This window comes from Delphinus delphis, chromosome 17, assembly GCF_949987515.2.
Source record: "Delphinus delphis chromosome 17, mDelDel1.2, whole genome shotgun sequence".
NCBI lineage: Eukaryota > Metazoa > Chordata > Mammalia > Artiodactyla > Delphinidae > Delphinus > Delphinus delphis.
The window spans coordinates 73,478,449-73,497,392 of NC_082699.1; the positions used below are offsets into that span (position 1 = coordinate 73,478,449).

General features: G+C 39.9%; 1 protein-coding gene across 4 annotated transcripts in view; it reads right to left on the reverse strand.

The window, feature by feature from the left end:
- The window catches only part of LOC138413865 (WAS protein family homolog 6-like), an 89,162-nt gene that overhangs the window by 26,378 nt on the left and 43,840 nt on the right, over positions 1–18,944 (reverse strand). For 3 of the 4 annotated variants that reach the window (XR_011246237.1, XR_011246234.1, XR_011246236.1), the window contains exon 4: positions 12,708–12,826. The exons of the other annotated variant lie outside the window; for it this stretch is intronic. The gene's annotated coding sequence lies outside the window, so the exon portion shown is untranslated. The remainder of the gene's footprint in view (positions 1–12,707; positions 12,827–18,944) is intronic. 4 annotated transcript variants of the gene reach the window in all.

The window sequence follows — 18,944 nt, forward strand, 5'->3', positions numbered from 1 at the left end:
GTGGCAGACTGCCGACTTCTCTCTGTGTCTTCACGTGGTGGAAGGGACAAGCAAGCTCCCTGGTCTCTTTCATAAGGGTACCAATCCCATTTATGAGGGCTCTGCTCTCGTAACCTAATCACCTCCCAGAAGCCCCACTTCCTGTCACCATCACCTTGGGGGTTAGAATTGCAATGTAAGAATTTGGGGAGGAGAGCACAAATATTCAGACCATAGCATAGAATAACTAATTTCATAGTATAAACTGAACCTCAGGACAGTATTGGGTCTCTTTGGCCAAGGAAATGGTAACTTGGGCCCTGTACCAAAGAAACGAGTATAGAAACATCTAGCTTGAGTGAGGTTTACTCTGGCAGAGATTAGACTACGTATTTATCAATTAAGCAAGGGAAAGCGTACAACGCAATGAATATTCGTAGGCACTGGTTAAATTTCTGACTCTGCTGCTTCCTTACTGTGTGACGTTGAACAAGAAGAAATTTCCCCTATCTGGGACTCAAACTCTTCATCTTGTGTATTGGTTAGAGTGAAGGCTAGATTGTTATAAAAAAAGATACAGTAGCTTCGAGAAAATGGAAATTTCTCTCTCCACTAATAGTCTGGCCAACCCAGTTGGCAGGATAACTGCTCTGTGAGGTCATTCTGAGATATAGGTTCCTTCCATCTTGCTGTTCTGGCATTCCTGAGAGTTGCCTTATTTGTTGAAGAAGGGCTGCAGGCATGCCCGTGTTCAGGCCATAGGGATGTGCACACACCCTTTCTGCTTCCATTCCATTGATTACATGCCATACCTGGCTATAGGGGAGACTTGGGGTGCTCTAGGCCCAAGAAAAAGGAAAGAAAGGACTTTGAGAGGAGAACAAGCTGTCAACCACAGCTTGAGACCAGAAAGTTGAGCAAACTATTTCTAACATGACTCAGCTCAACACTTTTATGCATCAAATTCTCTCTGAAATATGAATATGAGATGAACATTACTTTTTTTTTTTTATCATTACATCAGTTCTCAACCTCCCAGACCGCTAAATGGTTAAGTACAAAGATGAACTGAAGTGAGGGCATATAGATATGAAACAACTGGATCTCCTAGGCTGATATATATATTTTTAAGTATTTTTAGTAAGGAAAATTTCAAGGGTACACCAAAGTACAGAATATAGTATAAGAAATCTCTGTGTACCTACTACTAAGCCTCAACTGTTTTCAACGCACAGCCAATTGTGTTTCACGTATACCCCCCAATACCTGGGCACTTCATTTATCCCATTTATATATATCTTAAGCGTATCCTCTATTCTAGACAGTGTACTACGTACATGATTCCACCAGAGCAAGCAGGCTTTCTGGTGCTTCTATAGTAATTGCCACCATTCATTTTGTAAGTTAAGGCATTTAATCTTCCAATAATGCTACTCAATAGATACTACCATTCTGCAGATGAAAGAACTAAAGCACATCCCCCAGTGGGTTAAGCACCAGAGCTGAGATTCAAACCCAGGCAGTCTGGTTTCGGTGGCTGTGCCTTTAGCCATGACACCACAGTGTATCACACAGGAATTTACATTGCTCCACTGGACACTGAACTGCTTATCCAGAGCTTCTGCATTAAAATTCTTCCTGCCCTGCTTTTCCCAAGATCAATGAATAGAACTCTCCTTAAAACACTCTTTGGGTGGTCCACCTTCCCCCAAACAAAATAACAACTTACTCAAAGCCATATTCTAATATATTTGTAATTTTGAAATGTTAGCTTCCTTTTCTTCTTCTTTAACTATTACCCATCACGGTTTCACAAGTCTTAGAACTGAGTTTCTCTTAGGGCACGCTATTAAAATAACACATTTATAAGTGTTCTAAACAAGATTACTAATTTTAAAAGTGTTTACACTTATCTTATCCTAATTAAATAATTTATGTGAAGTGCCCAATACAGTGGCTAGCGGAGTTCACTATAAATATTAATTTCTTCATTTACTGCGATAACCATATAAAGTAGGTTGGACAGGCTCTATTAATCAGATTTGACAGATGAAGAAACTGAACTACAAAGAGGTCCTAATGCTCAGCAGTTCGTTAAGATCCCCTCCAACATGAGGTCCCTTGATTCATGAGGTCTCCTGGTTCACACTAGTGCATATTACTCAAAGCTTGCAATTCTCTGGGTGTATACAGTATTTCTTCCTAGAGGAGGAGTTGGATCGCCCCGCTTGGGCTGTGCTTGACCTGACTGCTGATCTGGAGGAAATAAGGGAGGTAGAGACAAATCTTAGGACAAACATCATCTTGTGAGGCTCCTGTTGCTGGTGGCGCCTTTGCAGTGTCTGCAGGCAAGAGAGACCACTGTCGGGACTTCCCTGGCCGTCCAGCGGTTAAGACGCTGCACTTCCACTGCAGGGGGCGCGGGTTCGATCCCTGGTTGCGGAACTAAGATCATGCATGCCACTTGGCAAGGTCAAAAAATTAAAAAACAGCAAACAAACAACCCCCTGCCCCCCAGAAAACCCCACTGTCCTTTAGGAAGAGGGAGGGCACTGCTTCTGGGGTTCAAGGTCCTCAGGTTTGTCCATTCAAATATCCCTATCCCATGTCTTAAGGTCTACCATTTCCTTTTCTGGGCCCTGACACTGATATCAGAGACTGTTAAGGCTGTGTTTGTTCTCCTTGGTAACCGTGCTGTACTCCCAGCATTCCCAGTTTTACAGCACTCCTTGAGGTTGACAGTCGGCTAACCAAGTCTGACACTTTCTTTTCCCTTAACAAGACTTCTAAAGACCAGCAACTAAAGTCAGCCAGTCCTACATTCCTTATAATTAACATTGACCATATTTTTTTTATGAGCTGCGACTACATAAATCAATGCTTCATCTTCCTTCTTCATCATTCCAATTCACTGCTGGTGAAAATCTCAGTAACTGTGATACTGCTGCATGCCGGGGGTTAAGATCACCCCGCTTACCAACATTAATGGGATACTTATCACTATCCAATTGGTCCAATACTAGACTCCATCTGGAATGTCTGTTTGTAGAGCTGCTTGTGGTACCAAGTGTCTTAGCCTGGGTTCCCAAAGTAGCAAGGTTCAGAGAAGTAGTTGCATGCATGCGTTTATGTTGGAATATGATTCCAAGAAAGAAGAATGGGGTCTGGGAAGAGTAAAACAAGGAAGGACAATCCAATTCAAGGGTGTTTTATTGAGCTGATCACTGCTCATCAGCTTTATATTTCTGGGGACCATCTGAGGATTCATGTAGAATCAGCCACTTGAGGGTGATGTGATGAATGTTTTTCTACTGGTTCTCATCCCCTAGTAGGTAAGTGTTGCCCCTGGGAGTTTATGTGTTAAAATTTCTCACTATGATTGTGGATTTATATATTTCTCCTTGTAGATGTATCAATGTTTGCTTCATGTGTTTTGAAGTCATATTATAAGTAGAATCTAGAATTAGAATATTTCGCTGGTAATTTGGTGTTTTTATCATTATAAAGTGACCTTCTTAGTAATGCTTTTTGCCTTAAATTCTAGTTTATGTGATAATACCTACCATGGGATAACTTAATTCCATTATTTCAATCTATTGGTATTCATATGTTGGACTTTTAAAAATTTAGTTTCACAATTCTTATCTTTTAATTGGAGCATTTATTCCATTTACATTTGATCTTAAAGATATAGTTTGATTTAAATCCACTCTTATGAAATGTGTTTCCTGTCTGTCTTATGTCCCACCACCCCCTGGATTTTTGTCTTTTTCAATCATTCTATTTTGGACTATTAGTTGAAAGTAATACATTTTTATCTTTTTAGTGGTCCCACAAGGCAAAACATGCATTGCTGACATATCAGAGTCTAGCGTGAAGTAATACCTTTACTCTCTTCTCAGATGATGTGAGGACTTTAGTACACTTGAACTTCATTTACCTGCTTTGTGGTTTGTATGCTAGCATTGCAGTGGATTTTAGTTCTAAATATTTTTAACTCCACAAGACGTTTACCACTTTCTTTGGTCTTCAATCATTCCTGCATCACTAAACTTCGATCAACTTGAAGATCATCACTAGAATTTCCTTTGTGCAGGTTTATTGGTGATAAACTGTGATTTTGTCATCTGAAAATGTCTTTATTCCTTCTTCATAAATATTTTTGTTAAGGGTAGAATTCTTTTTTTTTTTTGGTTGCCCCGCACGGCTTGCAGGATTTCGGTTCCCCTACGAGGGATTGAACCCAGGCCCCAGAAGTGACAGCCCAGAGTTCTAACCACTGGACCGCCAGGGAATTCCAACTTTGGCATTCTTTTAGCCCATTTCATCACTGTCTTTTGGCTTCTCCTATTGCTACTGTATTTCTCACTTTTTTAAAAGTAAGTGCTGCCACCCACCCCCTTTTTTCTTTTGGTCAGCTTTTAAGATTTTTCTCATTGTTTTTAGTTTTCTACCATTTCAGTACGTTGTGGACTTCCATTTATTTATCTTGCTTGACATGTGTATGGTCTGCTTGAATCTGTGGACTAATGATTCTCTCCGTTTCTGGAAAATTCCCAGGTATTACATCATACAAATTAGACTCCTCCCTATTGTCTCCTCTCCTCTGGGACTCCAATTAAACACACCGCAGGTCTTCTCACTGTATTCCTTAAGACACTCACTCTCTTCTGTTTATTCCCCACCTCCCATCTGGTTGTCTTTCCCATCCTCATTCTGTATGATTCCTTCTAATCTATCTTCTCATTCACCAACTCTCTTAAACTATAGCTAATCTGCTGCTAAACCCCTCCAATGACTTCTAGAATTCTATTTAGAACCTAGTTCACTTGTTTTTTGGAGTCTGATAATGCTAATAATGAAGTCTCTGTGGGTCTGTTTTGTGTTTCTGATTGTATGCAATACATTGTAATTGCAAATTCATTTGTAGAAATAATTTGATGCATAAGAGGATTTTTGTTTGCTTCTTGTAGACATCTGGGGTACTTACAAATTTCAAGATTTTTTGTGTTCTCAGTGACCCATGTGACATGAAGCCTGGTTAAATAGATTGATGAGTGGCTTAATTCTGGTTCCCTCTAGTTCCTAGGACATTAACCTTTTGAGTTCCAGACCAAAATGGGGATTTATAGGAAGGTTCCCACCTGGGCAAGTCCTAAACATGGACTTTGTACCCACAGCCCCAAAGTGCCATGAATATGCAGCTGTGACTCTTAGCTTCCTCCCTAGTTTGGCAAATTGGAGACAAAAGCGATTGTGGGGAATTCCCTGGTGGTCCAGTGGACTAATGATTCTCTCAGATGATGTGGAAACCGTGCTTCCACTGCAGGGGGTGCCGGTTCCATCCCTGGTTGGGGGAACTAAGATCCCACATGCTGCGCAGCACGACCGAAAAAAAAAAAAAAAAAAAAAAAACAGCTGTGGATGCTGGGTTTACCATTCTAAGCTTGTACCTTTTCCTAGCTCTCATCTCAGCTGGAAATTCTTCACTGTATTAGTAGTTCTTTTTTGACTTAAAGGATTATTTTGGTCCAGGTTTTTTGGTTGTCTTCTGTGGGAAGATTGGTATAAGTCATAGAGTTTTCCATTTACCAGAAAGAGAAAATCCTTCTATTATTATTATCTCCTCCCAGAGCCCATAATGGTTAAAATTCTTTGAAAGGATAAAGAACTGTTCTCTATTCTAATAATATATCAAAACATGCATCTTTGATGTTGAGAGTAACAAAGAGAAATGAAAGGAGATTTTATTTCATTTATTTATTTTGGCTGCACAGCATGCGGGATCTTAGTTCCCCGACCAGGGATCGAACCGGTGTTCCCTACAGTGGAAGCACGTAGTCCTAACCACTGGACCACTGGGAAAGTCCAAAAGGAGATTTTTAGACTCGCCTTGTTTTTGCCTTCTTTATCATCATAATAAAATAGCAAAAGCTGTGACTTGAATAAAGCATTATGGTTAACAAATATTTTCCAATAAAAATGGTAATCTTTAAACCAACTCCTGGACTTTATTAACACTACCCCCCTTCTTTGCTATGGATAGGTCACACTTCTTGACCTTATTTATATAAATGCTATTTCCAGCTCTTTTTCAAATTGTTACCCCTAAGTCTTCTTGGGTACAAACACAAGCTCCTCTGTCCATATATCATCTGACTTAACATGCTCGACACCGTTGTGTGGCATTAGAGTACTCATTTGATAGACATGGAAAATGAGGCTTAAAGAAGCAGACTGCTCTAACACGAGCCCCTGGATCCAAATCCAGTGTTCTCCACACCCTGCCATTTCACCTGTTCATTTTGGGCAAGTCATTTCAAGGGCAGCCCTCCTCCTTATTTTCTTAGAGTAAAATGTGAAGGGGAGACAGTGCAACCACTACAGTCCCCCCTCCTGTTCTGATACCTTCTGGAAAAGACTTGGGCTTGTTTAGCTGGTGGACTTTTGTAGCAGTTACATAAGAAGTTCAGGGAGAAAAGTGGGCTGGACACTCTCTTTTGGTGGTTGGAATTCGAATCTAAACCTCCTCTCTCTGCTCTGCGGAGGACCACCCTCATATCTTTTGGAATGATGATGGTTTAAACCATTTGCATGTGTTCCACTACGCCCATTTGTGGAATGCTTTGACATTTTTTGACGGAGAATAGTGTCTACACATCCAGATAATTACGGCAGCATATGGACAGGCTTGTGAGTGAGGCATATGATGAGGCTAATAAATTTCATGTCTTAGAAGGATAAGTTTTCTTAAGAGAAGAAACAAATGAAGCTCTGCAGAGTGAAATCCTCTTCATCCTTAAAGAAAAATCACGCATGTTCTCACTTGAGGATGTAGTGAAAGGAGTATCTGGAATCAGGAATTCTGGATTCAGTCCTCTGCTATTAATTAGCTTTGTGACTTTAAGTCACAGATTTATTTGGATTTTAATTTTCTCCATTGAAAAATGAGGATGAAATGAGATGTTGCAGATTCTTAGTAAACTCTTGAATTACTCTTCAAATGTAAATTCTCACCGTTTTATAACATCCATCTAGACACTGAATAGATTAGTGATGGGGGTGAGGGGTGGGAGGGGTAGCCAGGGATGCAGGTTTGCTCATCTTCTCCAAAGGAAGGAAAGGAAAGAGGTAGAGAGAAGAAATGAACATTTTAGGGCACTTCTTTTGCTTCCTATAGTATATTTACATTTGATAACCAGGTTTCCGACTGCCTGCTCATTGAAACACTGTAAAATATTGGGGAAAAAATGGAGATTTAAGCCAGATGGACCTGGTCCAACCCCTATCTGTGCCACATGTTGTGTGAGTGCCAAAACTGCCTAACTTCTCCGCGACTGTCTCTGTATCTATACAATGGGGATCGCCTTTTAGGGTAATTGTGAGGATTTCCTGAGACACCTTATGAAAAAGTACCTAACAGTGCTTTGGACATTGTAGATGCTCAATAAATTCAAGTTCCATTCTCTCTTTTCTAGAGGGGAATTGCTGCATGTACAAATTTAATTGTGTTAACCTTTTATTGAGTGTTCATTGAGGCCCATCAATGGAATTACATACGGAAGGGGAAAACAAGTAGAAAACCTCCATAGAACTTTCTGTTCTGTGATAATTATCTGGGGGAAGTAATGTGCCAATTAGACTAAAACAAGAGGGAAGCTTAAATATTATCTGAGTGATTTTGAAAACTGTGTTATACAATAAAATAATAATGTACATTAGGTAACACAGCTTCCAATTCATGCCGTTCCATGTTTCATTGACTCTCATCATCCTCTAGAACTCAAATGTAGAACACTCTTCCTTTCAAGGATATGATTTGCTGTGTAAAAGGAAAAAAAAATAAAAAGCAGGCAAAACGATGTATCACTGGCCTTCTTCCTGCCAGCTTTCAAATTATCCCCATTTAACCTCAGAACTATCCAAAGAGTAGCATCCTTCGGCTGAAATTTCAGCTTACATGTTTCTATAGCTTCCCAGCTGAACTGTCATTTGCATGCCTCTTAAAAATTAATTATTAAAACCATTTCCATTAGTCTTTTGCTTGGCCTTCATGCAGTCATTTTTCTTGTGCTGTTTAACAAGTGACAAACCACCATCATTAGCTATAAATACACGGCACGAGATACGGAGAGAAGGCATATGACTCATGCTGGACTGTTCCCTAGGGCTAACCCAGTGATGACTGTATTCTGGGAAGTGGTGTCAGGTCCACTCTTAATCTACACACAAATTCCAAAGCAGCTGGCCATATGAAGAGAATTCTCTTGTCAGTTCCTTCTACTCCCCCTGCTTGGTTCAAGGTATTGGGACACTTCATTCACTTAGTCTGTTGGTAAATTCCTTCTTCTACCTGTCCATACTCCTGGCTGTCCATCCACCCATCCATCCATCCATCCATCCATCCATCCAGTAAACATTATTCATTACCTTACCAACCACGTGCTAACGCAAGAGGCCGAAGATCAAATAAGAATGTGTTCCTGCCCTCAAAAAGAACACACCTGCAGGGAGCCTTCCCAGGTGGTCCAGTGGTTAAGACTCCACCTTCCAGTGCAGGGGGTGCGGATTCGATCCCGGTTGGGGAACTAAGATCCCATATGCCAAGATCTCCCACATGGGATGTGGCCAAAAATTAAAAAACAAAAAAGCAAAAAAAACACACCTTAAATGTGGGAGAGTTGGACAAATAAATGAACTGTTATTACAGTGTAGTAACCTCTATGATAGAGGAATGAAGTGAATGGTCTGGATGCCCGGACAAGGATATCAGGGAAGACTTCTAGGAAAAGATCGTACCAAGAATGAGTAAATGCCATTAAAATAAAGATTCAGGAGGGTGTGGGAGCACTCTCAGTAGAAGAACAGCATATGCAAAGGCACAGGACTGCAAAACAGAAGGACTCTCTGGAGGAGTGGACGTGGTTAAGAATGGCTGCATTGGAGAGATCGTTGAGGTCAGTGGCCAAAGCAGAGAGTGAGGAAGGTGGCCTTACACTAATGGCGGTCAAGTCGTGCCCTTCCCATGCTGCGAGGGACGACTGGGGAAGCAGCCTAGCAGGTGGGCTCACAGGCATGTGCCTTATGTTGGGCTTTGGTGAAAGATTTCTTTTTAAAGAATATGTTCTGTTATAAGAAATATTTGAAAACCACTGGTCTAGATAATGAAGCGTCTGTGCTAAGTCAAGAAGTATGGTCCTTCGCCTCCAATGTGCAGAAGCCTGAGTGACAGAGACGGTCTCGTTTCTGTCTCATTCCCCACAGGACAGTGAATCTCAGCAGGAATGAGTCTCAACACAAGTTTAGATCATGAAAAACCTATGGGCTGTTTTTAACAATACAAACTACAAGAAGTGAAATCTGACAAAACTGGCTGATGGAAAAAACGAACAAACAAAAACAACAAAAATAAAGAAAGCTGGCTGGTAGAACATGGGTTAAAATGTAACAAAGCACTGCTAGACAGGTAAACACAGTGCAGGATACGCTGTAGGTGAAGGAATCTACTCATTTGGTAACTCACATACCCTCCTGACTCTGGTAACCAGCAGAGAACACGCAGGGTGTGGGAATTTACCATCTATACTTTCATTAATCTGGTCATTGAAAACCTAAAAATTGAGCAGTTATAACACTCACAGTGCCTTATGTCCAAAGTGAGGTTTTCCTTGGCTCCAGGTACCACTTTTACTTGGAAAGTCGGGCTGCCAGAACATGATTTAGTTCTCTTTAAAAGTCGTTGCCAAACAAAATGAAAAATATAGATACCTATTTTATAAGCCTTTTTAAAAAATAAATTTATTTATTTTAGGCTGCGCTGGGTCTTTGTTGTGGTGCGTGGGCTTCTCACTGCGGTGGCTTCTCTTGTTGCAGAGCACAGGCTCTAGGCACACAGGCTTCAGTAGTTGTGGCACATGGGCTCAGCAGTTGTGGCTTGCGGGCTCTAGAGCGCAGGCTCAGTAGTTTTGGTGCACGGGTTTAGTTGCTCTGCGGCATGTGAGATCTTCCCAGACCAGGGCTCGAACCCGTGTCCCCTGCATTGGCAGGCGGGTTCTTAACCACTGCGCCACCAGGGAAGCCCCCCATAAGCCTTTTAAAGTTAGGGGGAAAAGCCTTTAAAACCATATTAGAGCACATTACGATAAATGCCCTATTATCATCTTTGCAATAGGAACGATGTCAGTGCTGCTGGAACATGGAACTCAACACTTCCATCAAACTTCATATATTTCAAAGTATTCATATGTTGGTTATTTTACATTCATGACCCAAAAGGTAGAACATGTGACTGAGGCTCAGTACACTCATATAATAAATGCATATCATCAGTGACTCATGCTAAGGGAGAAGGTATAGTATCCAGGTCTACTGAATTCTACCCCAGTGTTTCCAAACCCCAACCCCTGTCCACCCCACATCAATAACTACTTTATAAAGGATTTTCTAAAAGGTACAAACTTTCCCTTATGAGATAAATAAGTACTGGGGATGCAATGTACAGTGTATAGCTAACACTGCTGTATGGTATATTTGAAAGTTGCTAAGACTGTAGATCCTAAAAGTTCTCAAGGAAAAAGCTTGATTTTTTTTGTTTTTTGTATTTATAGGATACGAGGGATGTTAACTAAACTTATTGTCGTTATCATTTCACAGTATATGTAAGTCAAGTCATTATGCTGTACATCTTAAACTCATACAGTGCAGGACGTCAATTATACCTCAATAAAACTGGAAGAAAAAATAAATTAAAAAATAAAATGACAGACTTAAGCAAACACTCAAGTCAGTTGCCATCCACAAAATGTTTACATGGTTCTCTGATGTGGTGTGTTTACAAAATTATGAGAGTTACAGCATAGGCTCTGTCCTGACCTTGAGGCTAGGCCTTGTTCTTGACTTCTGGAAATGAGAAGAATCTTCCGTCATTCCTCCCTGCTGCCTCAGTTAACTCCCCCATTTACCCACGCCTATTTCTTGTCCTGGAACCAACTGACCGCAGAGTCAGCACACCTTGTGAGTGTTCTCATCCCAAAGACGCACACTGTTGGGCACAACTAGGTAGGGAACCCAGTAAGTGGTCACCATAGTTACCACTTTCCCTTGCTGACAATGTTCATTCTTCTTCACCTTCCTATTTCCAGCTATCCTCCAGGGCTACCTAAAAGTCCTACCTGTTTCGAGAAGCCTCTCCTAACTGCTCCGCTGCCCACACTAGTGTCTTCTTTCACTTATCTCCTCTACTATTGTTTCCCTTCCCCAGACCATTTAACTTTTGGATCCTAGCTTTCTTGTAGGTTGTTTTTTTTCTTTTCTCCTTTTTAAATTAATTAATTTATTTTTTAGCTGCATTGGGTCTTCATTGCTATGCACGGGATTTCTCTAGTTGTAGCAAGCAGGGGCTACTCTTTGTTGCAGTGCATGGGCTTCTCATTGCGGTGGCTTCTCTTGTTGTGGAGCATGGGCTCTACGCACACGGGCTTCAGTAGTTGTGGCACGTGGGCTCAGTAGTTGTGGCTCATGAGCTCTAGAGCGCAGGCTCAGTAGTTGCGGCACACGGGCTTAGTTGCTCAGCGGCATGTGGGATCTTCCCGGACCAGGGCTCGAACCCGTGTCCCCTGCATTGGCAGGTGGATTCTTAACCACTGCACCACCAGGGAAGTCCTTGTAGCTTGTTTTTCAAAACGTGTTTTGAAGCCAGAAACAATGGATTCAAATGCTAGCCCTGGATCTATTCGATTTTGAGTTAACTTCTCTGGGCCTCAGTGAGAAACAAGGATAATACCTCGTCAGGCAAATATGAGGACAATTAATATACCAAGTTCTTGGTTACCCCCCCCATCTACACACAGTAGGTGCTCAATAAATGTTGAATTGAAAAGAAGGGCATGAGCTGTGTTTTAGTCTTCTTTCATCTCTCATGTAACCTCGTATGGACTACAAAGACAGAGCTAGATGAATGTTAATCACTTTTCCTTATTCATAGCTGACAGCTCACCTCTGGTCTCAGGAAACCAAGAAAACATGTTTTGTTTTTGGTTTTTTTTCCCCTTCACAATTATAATTAGCCCACATGAGTGTCATCACAGCCAGGGTGGTGGTAATACTTTTTTATAAGACTCATTTACATAATATTTTGACATTTATAAAAGGTTTCTTAACATTTATTATCTCATTTGATTCTCCCAGTAACTCCCTGAATGTTGGTAGGGAAGGTATCATTAAATTTTATATACTAGAAATCTGAATTCAGTGTGGTTCACATTAGTACCACTTTACCCTAATTTACAGTTTACAAAGCATTTAAAAAACCATTTTCTTATTTGATGATTACTTAAGATCCTAAGATCTTCCCGGACCAGGGCTCGAACCTGTGTCCCCTGCATTGGCAGGCGGGTTCTTAACCACTGCACCACCAGGGAAGCCCCCGCATATTAGTTTTGTAAAAAGGAATCCTTTAATTAATGTTGTGTCAAGGTCTCCAAGACCACCCTCTAGTTCAATGACTCACAGAAGTCAGAAAAGTGGTTATGCTGACAGATACAATTTATAGCAAAACGGTACAGGTTAAAATCAGCGAATGTAAAAGGCACATAGGGAAGAGTCCAGGAGACCAGGCACAAGCTTCCAGCTGTCCTCTCTGGAGACGGTGCGTGGACAGACAGCAGTTAATTCTCCCAGAAATGACGTGGGACAACACATATAGACTCTTGTCAACTGGGGAAACTCACCTGAGACTTCATGTTCGGGGCTTTCAGTGAGGGTCAGGTCTCACAGGCATGGAGCATCCACGTGGCTGACCTTAGTTATTCAGTTTCCAGCTCCTCCAGAGATCAAACTGATCCTGCTACTGCAATGCCCACACCAGAAATCACTGTTAGCATAATCTATCTGATGTGGCTCAAGGCCCCAGGTAAACACAGGCACTCACAGAAGGCAGGATATTCCAAGAGCTTAAAGGTTATCCCCCAGGGACTTGGTCAACGGGCAGACTTATCTTTGGAATGTGCAGGGTTTGAGTAAGCCAGACTTGCTAAGTCCTTCACTGCACACCTGTAAAACCATTCCTAGCTTACAGGCCACAGACTTGATTTGACTGGAGACTCTAGTGCTAGGGTCATGTAAGTTACTTTTTTTTCCCCCTGTTACTTCAAACATTGCTGTAAGAAACATCCCTATGGATGTCTTAGTGTATAAATACACACCATAGTGTGGGAATAATGACATAGGTAACTTCTTTCAGAAATAAAAACATGAAATTAGAAATATGTGACTCTCTTTAAAAAGGAAATCAATCTATAATGCTTATCACTTGGACTTAAAAATTATGTAATTAGGGCTTGCCTGGTGGCACAGTGGTTAAGAATCTGCCTGCCAATGCAGGGGACACGGGTTCAAGCCCTGGTCTGGGAAGATCCCACATGCCGCAGAGCAACTAAGCCCATGTGCCACAACTACTGAGCCTGCACTCTGGAGTCCGTTAGCCACAACTACTGAGCCTGCGTGCCTCAACTATTGAAGCCCACGTGCCTAGAGCCCACGCTCTGCAACAAGACACCACAATGAGAAGCCCGCGCACAGCAACAAAGAGTAGCCCCTGCTCGCCGCAACTGGAGAAAGCCCGTGCACAGCAAGAGATCCAGTGCAGCCAAAAAAAAAATAATAAATTTATAAAAAATAAATAAAATAAAAATTATGTATTTAGATGTAGGACTATAAAATCTCAGCCTTTCTTAATAAGGAAAGTGAATTTACAACTAGTGAACTAAATATAAAATCTGTGTTAGATACCAACAGATTAAAGCAAAGGTCTCAAAGAGATATTAAATTTGAGTATACATATTTTATCACAAGCAACATGTTGCTCTGTTGTGTTATTCTGCTATCAAATGTGAAGGAACGTCTTTTGTCAAATTAATTTGTACACATATTTTCTCTTAATCTGAACTGAACCTTCGTCTGAATGAATGTCAAAGTTACGCAATGTCTTACATAATTGTGGAAAGTCAAAGCATGACCAATGTAGGAGACACTGGTAGTTCACAAACTGTATTTATTGTTAATATCTTCAAAGGTAGCTGGATTTAAAACAAAAAATATTAGACTTTTTTCTATCAAGAGCTATTTTTTTTTTAATCAATGAAAACATCAGTGTGATTTCCCAGATTTTGGAAAAAGCACTTCAATCTTCTACTTCCCTGCTACAAATGTCTATAACAAGCTTCAAGTGTTCAATAATTTCTAAACCTAAGTATGATGCAGAACTTTAGTGTTGTAAAAACTTACATGTGGAACTGTTGTTATAAACAATGTGTAATTTCAATTTTACTAATGAAAAAAAAGTTGTGGCTCGTGGGCTCTAGAGCGCAGGCTCAGTAGTTGTGGCGCACAGGCTTAGTTGCTCCGCGGTATATGGGATCTTCCCAGACCCTGGCTCAAACCCGTGTCCCCTGCATTGGCAGGCGGATTCTTAACCACTGCGCCACCAGGGAAGACTCTAAATAGACTGTTTCGAGTGGAAACGAGCACTACTTATTCTTGCATATTGGTCTTATATCCCCAAACCCTCAACTTTCATATTAGTTATAATACTTTGTAATTTCCCTTGAACTTTCAAATAATTTTCTTGCCCACTAACAGTAATTGTTTCTTACTTTCCAATCCATATGCCTATTTCTTCTTTTAATCTTACTGCACTGGACAAGATCTCAGTGCAATGTGAAACAGATGCACAGTAGCCATCCTTGTCCTACTGCTGACTTTAAAGGAACATCTCTGAAGTTATACCATTAACTCGTCATGTTAAACATGGGTTTTTAGTTATCGTTTATCATACTAAGGAAGCTTCTGTCTATTCATAATCTACCAAGAGGATGTTTCATTTGATTTTTTTTTAATTAATGAATTTATTTATTTATTTTTGGCTGTGTTGGGTCTTCGTTTCTGTGCGAGGGCTTTCTCTAGTTGCGGCGAGCGGGCGCCACTCTTCATCGCGGCGCGCGGGCCTCTCACTATCGCAGCCTCTCTTGTTGCGAAGCACAGGCTCCAGACGCACAGGTTCAGTAGTTGTGGCTCACGGGCTCTAGTTGCTCCGCGGCATGTGGGATCTTCCCAGACCAGGGCTCGAACCCGTGTCTCCTGCACTGGCAGGCAGATTCTCAACCACTGCGTCACCAGGGAAGCCCCATTTGGTTGATTTTTAAAATGAGTGTTGCACTTTGTTGTTTCCTCCTGCATTCATTGAGATGATAATATGATTTTTCTCTTTAATCTATTAATGTGCATATTATATGAAAAGTTTTTCCAATGCATACCATTCTCCCACTTTGGCAATAAATTTTACTTTGTCACAATGAGTGAATTTTAATTGGTGAATTTGAAATGCTAATTTTCAGGCTAGTTCAGCCATGTTCATAAGAGACTGAAGTATAGTATTTTTTCCCTCACATATCCCATTTGACTTTAGTATAATAGTTGAGCTTCCCCCATCCTTCCCCCTTTCTAAAAATTGTCTACTGCTATATTTAAAAAGATTGTTTCTTGAAGGTTTAACAGACCACATCATAAGCCATTTAGATCTGGTGGATTACTTGGGAGTAGATTTTTAAAAAGATTCAGATTTAGTGTTATTTTATATACACACAACGATCCTCATTTAAAAAATAACTAAAATTTCAAATTTATCCACATAAATTCACAAGTTTTGTCATTAAAAAAAATCTTAACTATATCCTTATTCATATCTTATTTCTTTTATATTGTCTTTTTTTTTTTTTTTTTTTTTGCGGTACACGGGCCTCTCACTGCTATGGCCTCTCCCGTTGCGGAGCACAGGCTCCGGACGCGCAGGCTCAGCGGCCATGGCTCACGGGCCCAGCCGCTCCGCGGCATGTGGGATCTTCCCGGACCGGGGCACGAACCCGTGTCCCCTGCATCGGCAGGCAGGGGACACTCAACCACTGCGCCACCAGGGAAGCCTATATTGTCTTTTTTATTGAAAAAAATTTTTTTTGCCAGGGTAGTGGTAACTCACCATAGATTAGTTTAAAACCTTTTTCCTTTTATGCTTCTATGTACTTTAATTGTTGCCTGCCCCAAATCATTAAGATATTCTCCTATGTTTTATTTCTCCTTTCACATTTAGACTATATTCCATATGGAACTGATTTTTCTGCCTTGTGTCTGGAAGGGGTCTAGATAATTTTTTTTTTCTCTCATATGGATATCTGACTCTGCACTATTTATTGAAAACACCATCTTTTCACCCATTGCAATGATGTCCCCTGGTCATAAATCAGATCATCTATATTTGTGGATTTGTGCCTAGGCTTTCTGTTACATTGGTCTATTTATCTATCCTTATGCCAACCAACTTTACAGCCATAATTATAACTATAGCTTTATAACAGGTCTTAATATCTGTTGGTGAAATATTTTCAGTTTTGTTGTTGTTCGTTTACCTTGGATAGTCTTGTCCTTTGCATTTCTGTCAGTTGGTTGATTTCTCAACATCCTGCTGGGATTTTGATAACTGTGAAGTTAGACCTTTTCAAATTTCTCTCAATATTATGATTTTCTTTCAAAACTTTATTTTTAGGTATTTGATATTTTACGCTAGGGTAAATTGTATCATTTTAACAACTTCTATTTCTTTGTTTCTGACATAAATACAATTGGTCTCTGTATATTGACTTTGTATGCAGCAACCTTGCTAAATTATTCTGTTCATAAATTCCTTTCAATTTTCTATGCACAATAGCAGTTGTCTATAAATAGTGTTATTTCCTCCTTTCAAAACCTATGCTGTTATTTCAGGCCTCATTTCACTGCCTAGGATCTCAAATATGTTAAACAATAGTGGTTATTATTGCTATTAGACTTCAATGAACCAAACTTTTGGCTTTGTTGACTTTCTCTGTTGTATGCTATTTATTTCATTGACCTTACACCTTTTATTTTTCATTCTTCTTCTTTTTCTAGCTTCCTGAAAATAGTTTAGGTCATTGATTTTCAACCTTTTTTCTTTTCTAATATACACACTTAAGGCTATAAATTTCCCTACAAACACTGCTTTAGCTGAAACAAGTTTTGGTAGCTTTGTTACTGTTCACTTCAACATATTTAAAAAAATTTTTTTGACCCAGATATTGTTTTCAAATGTATTACTTAATTTCCAACCCCAAGTTGGGGTTTCTTTAGCCATCTTTTTGTTACTGGTTTCTAGCTTAATTCCCATGTTAGGGAATACAGAATGAAGGCTTTTGATCTTTCACAATTTGTAGAGGTTTGTGTTAAGACTCAGCAAAGGGTCAACTTTGGTAGATGGTTCAACATTTACTTGAAGAAATTGAATTATGCCTTTTTGATCACGTGTTCAGCATACATAAATTAGTTGACGTTTAGTAATGGTATTGTTCAGATCTTCTGTATCCCGATTTTTTTTCTTTTGGTCTGATTATTCTATCAGCTATTGCAGAAGCTGTGTAAAAGTTACTAACTATAATTCAGGATTTACTTATTTCCCCTCTCCTATCACTTTTGCTCTATATATTTTACATTTGTCCTAGGAACAAACACATTTAGGATTGTGTGGTTTGGGTGCATTAATTCCTTTACCACTTTAAAATGTCCTTTTTATCTCTAGAGATGCTTCTTGCCTTAAATCTCTGTGTGGGATAAAACTATAGTTATACTGTTTCCATTTGGTTGTTTTATGTGATCTTAGAGTTTTGTCTCTTGTAAGAAGTGTGTAGTGGGATACTGATTCAGCTGATAATTTTTCAACTTTAATTCAAGTAATGAATCACTTTACGTGTTTGGGTTTATATTCTGCAACTTAAAAATCTGACTTACCTGTTTTATGTTCCCTTTTCCATTCTTGCCTTCTTATATTTTATCCTCTATTAAAGTGTTCGATACACATTCTATTGTACTTTTAGTGCTCAACTCAAGATTATAACATGCCTCCTTGACTTTACAGTCTAATAACAGTATGAATTTTATCACTTACCAATTGCTAGAACCTGAGAGAACTAATTCCATTTACTCTCCGTGTCTTTTGTTATTATATGATGTATTTTAATTCTACAGATATTTTAAATCCCACAGTTTTAGTTATATTTACATTTACACATCTACCATTTCCATTGCTTTTCATTTATTCCCTCACTTCTAGATTTCATCTGGGGTCATTTTGCATCCGCCTGAAGAATATCCTTTAACATTTCTTCCAGTGTATGCCTACTGGTGACAAATTCTTATTTTTCCTGGAAAGTCTTTATTTTGCCATATTTGCAGTGTATCTTGCCCTTGCCTCTTCTTTCTTATCTGGAATGTGAGCACTGCAGCTGCCATCTCTTCACGAGGACAGAAGCCACGCACTAAAGATGGTGGGTCATAAGGAAAGAACAGAAAAAGCCTGGAGCCCCACTGACCTTGTGGAGCTACTGTATTGGACACCTGGACAGCGAACATGTGAAAAAAAGTAAACCCTAACAGTTTAAGCACCGTTCTTACTTTGGTTCTTTTACAAGACAAATATCATTCCTGATACAATGTCTTTGATCAATTCTGGAAGCTTCTTAGCCACTTATCTCTTCCAATGTAGCTGTTAAGATATCTGTAATTTACAGTTAAATAATCCAGCATTTGTGGCACGAGTTACTCATGTAAAGTTGTCACGTAGGTCCTGCTAGTATTCTGACCAAGAAAGTACAGTCCAGGATGATCAGCTCACACTCTAATTAGAGAAACCATAATCCAGAGGCAACTTCCCTAGGTACTGTTGTCTGTCTCTTGACCAACATATAATGCTTTGCTAATTTACATACTAAAGGTCAGAAATTTTTATTGGTGAAATTAGTGGCCTGTTAACTAGAATGATGAACTGCAAAAATTGGCTCCTGATGGTTAAAGGTTTTCAAGATTATGCGGATTGGCTAAAAGTAGAGTTGCACGCCCACCCTGCA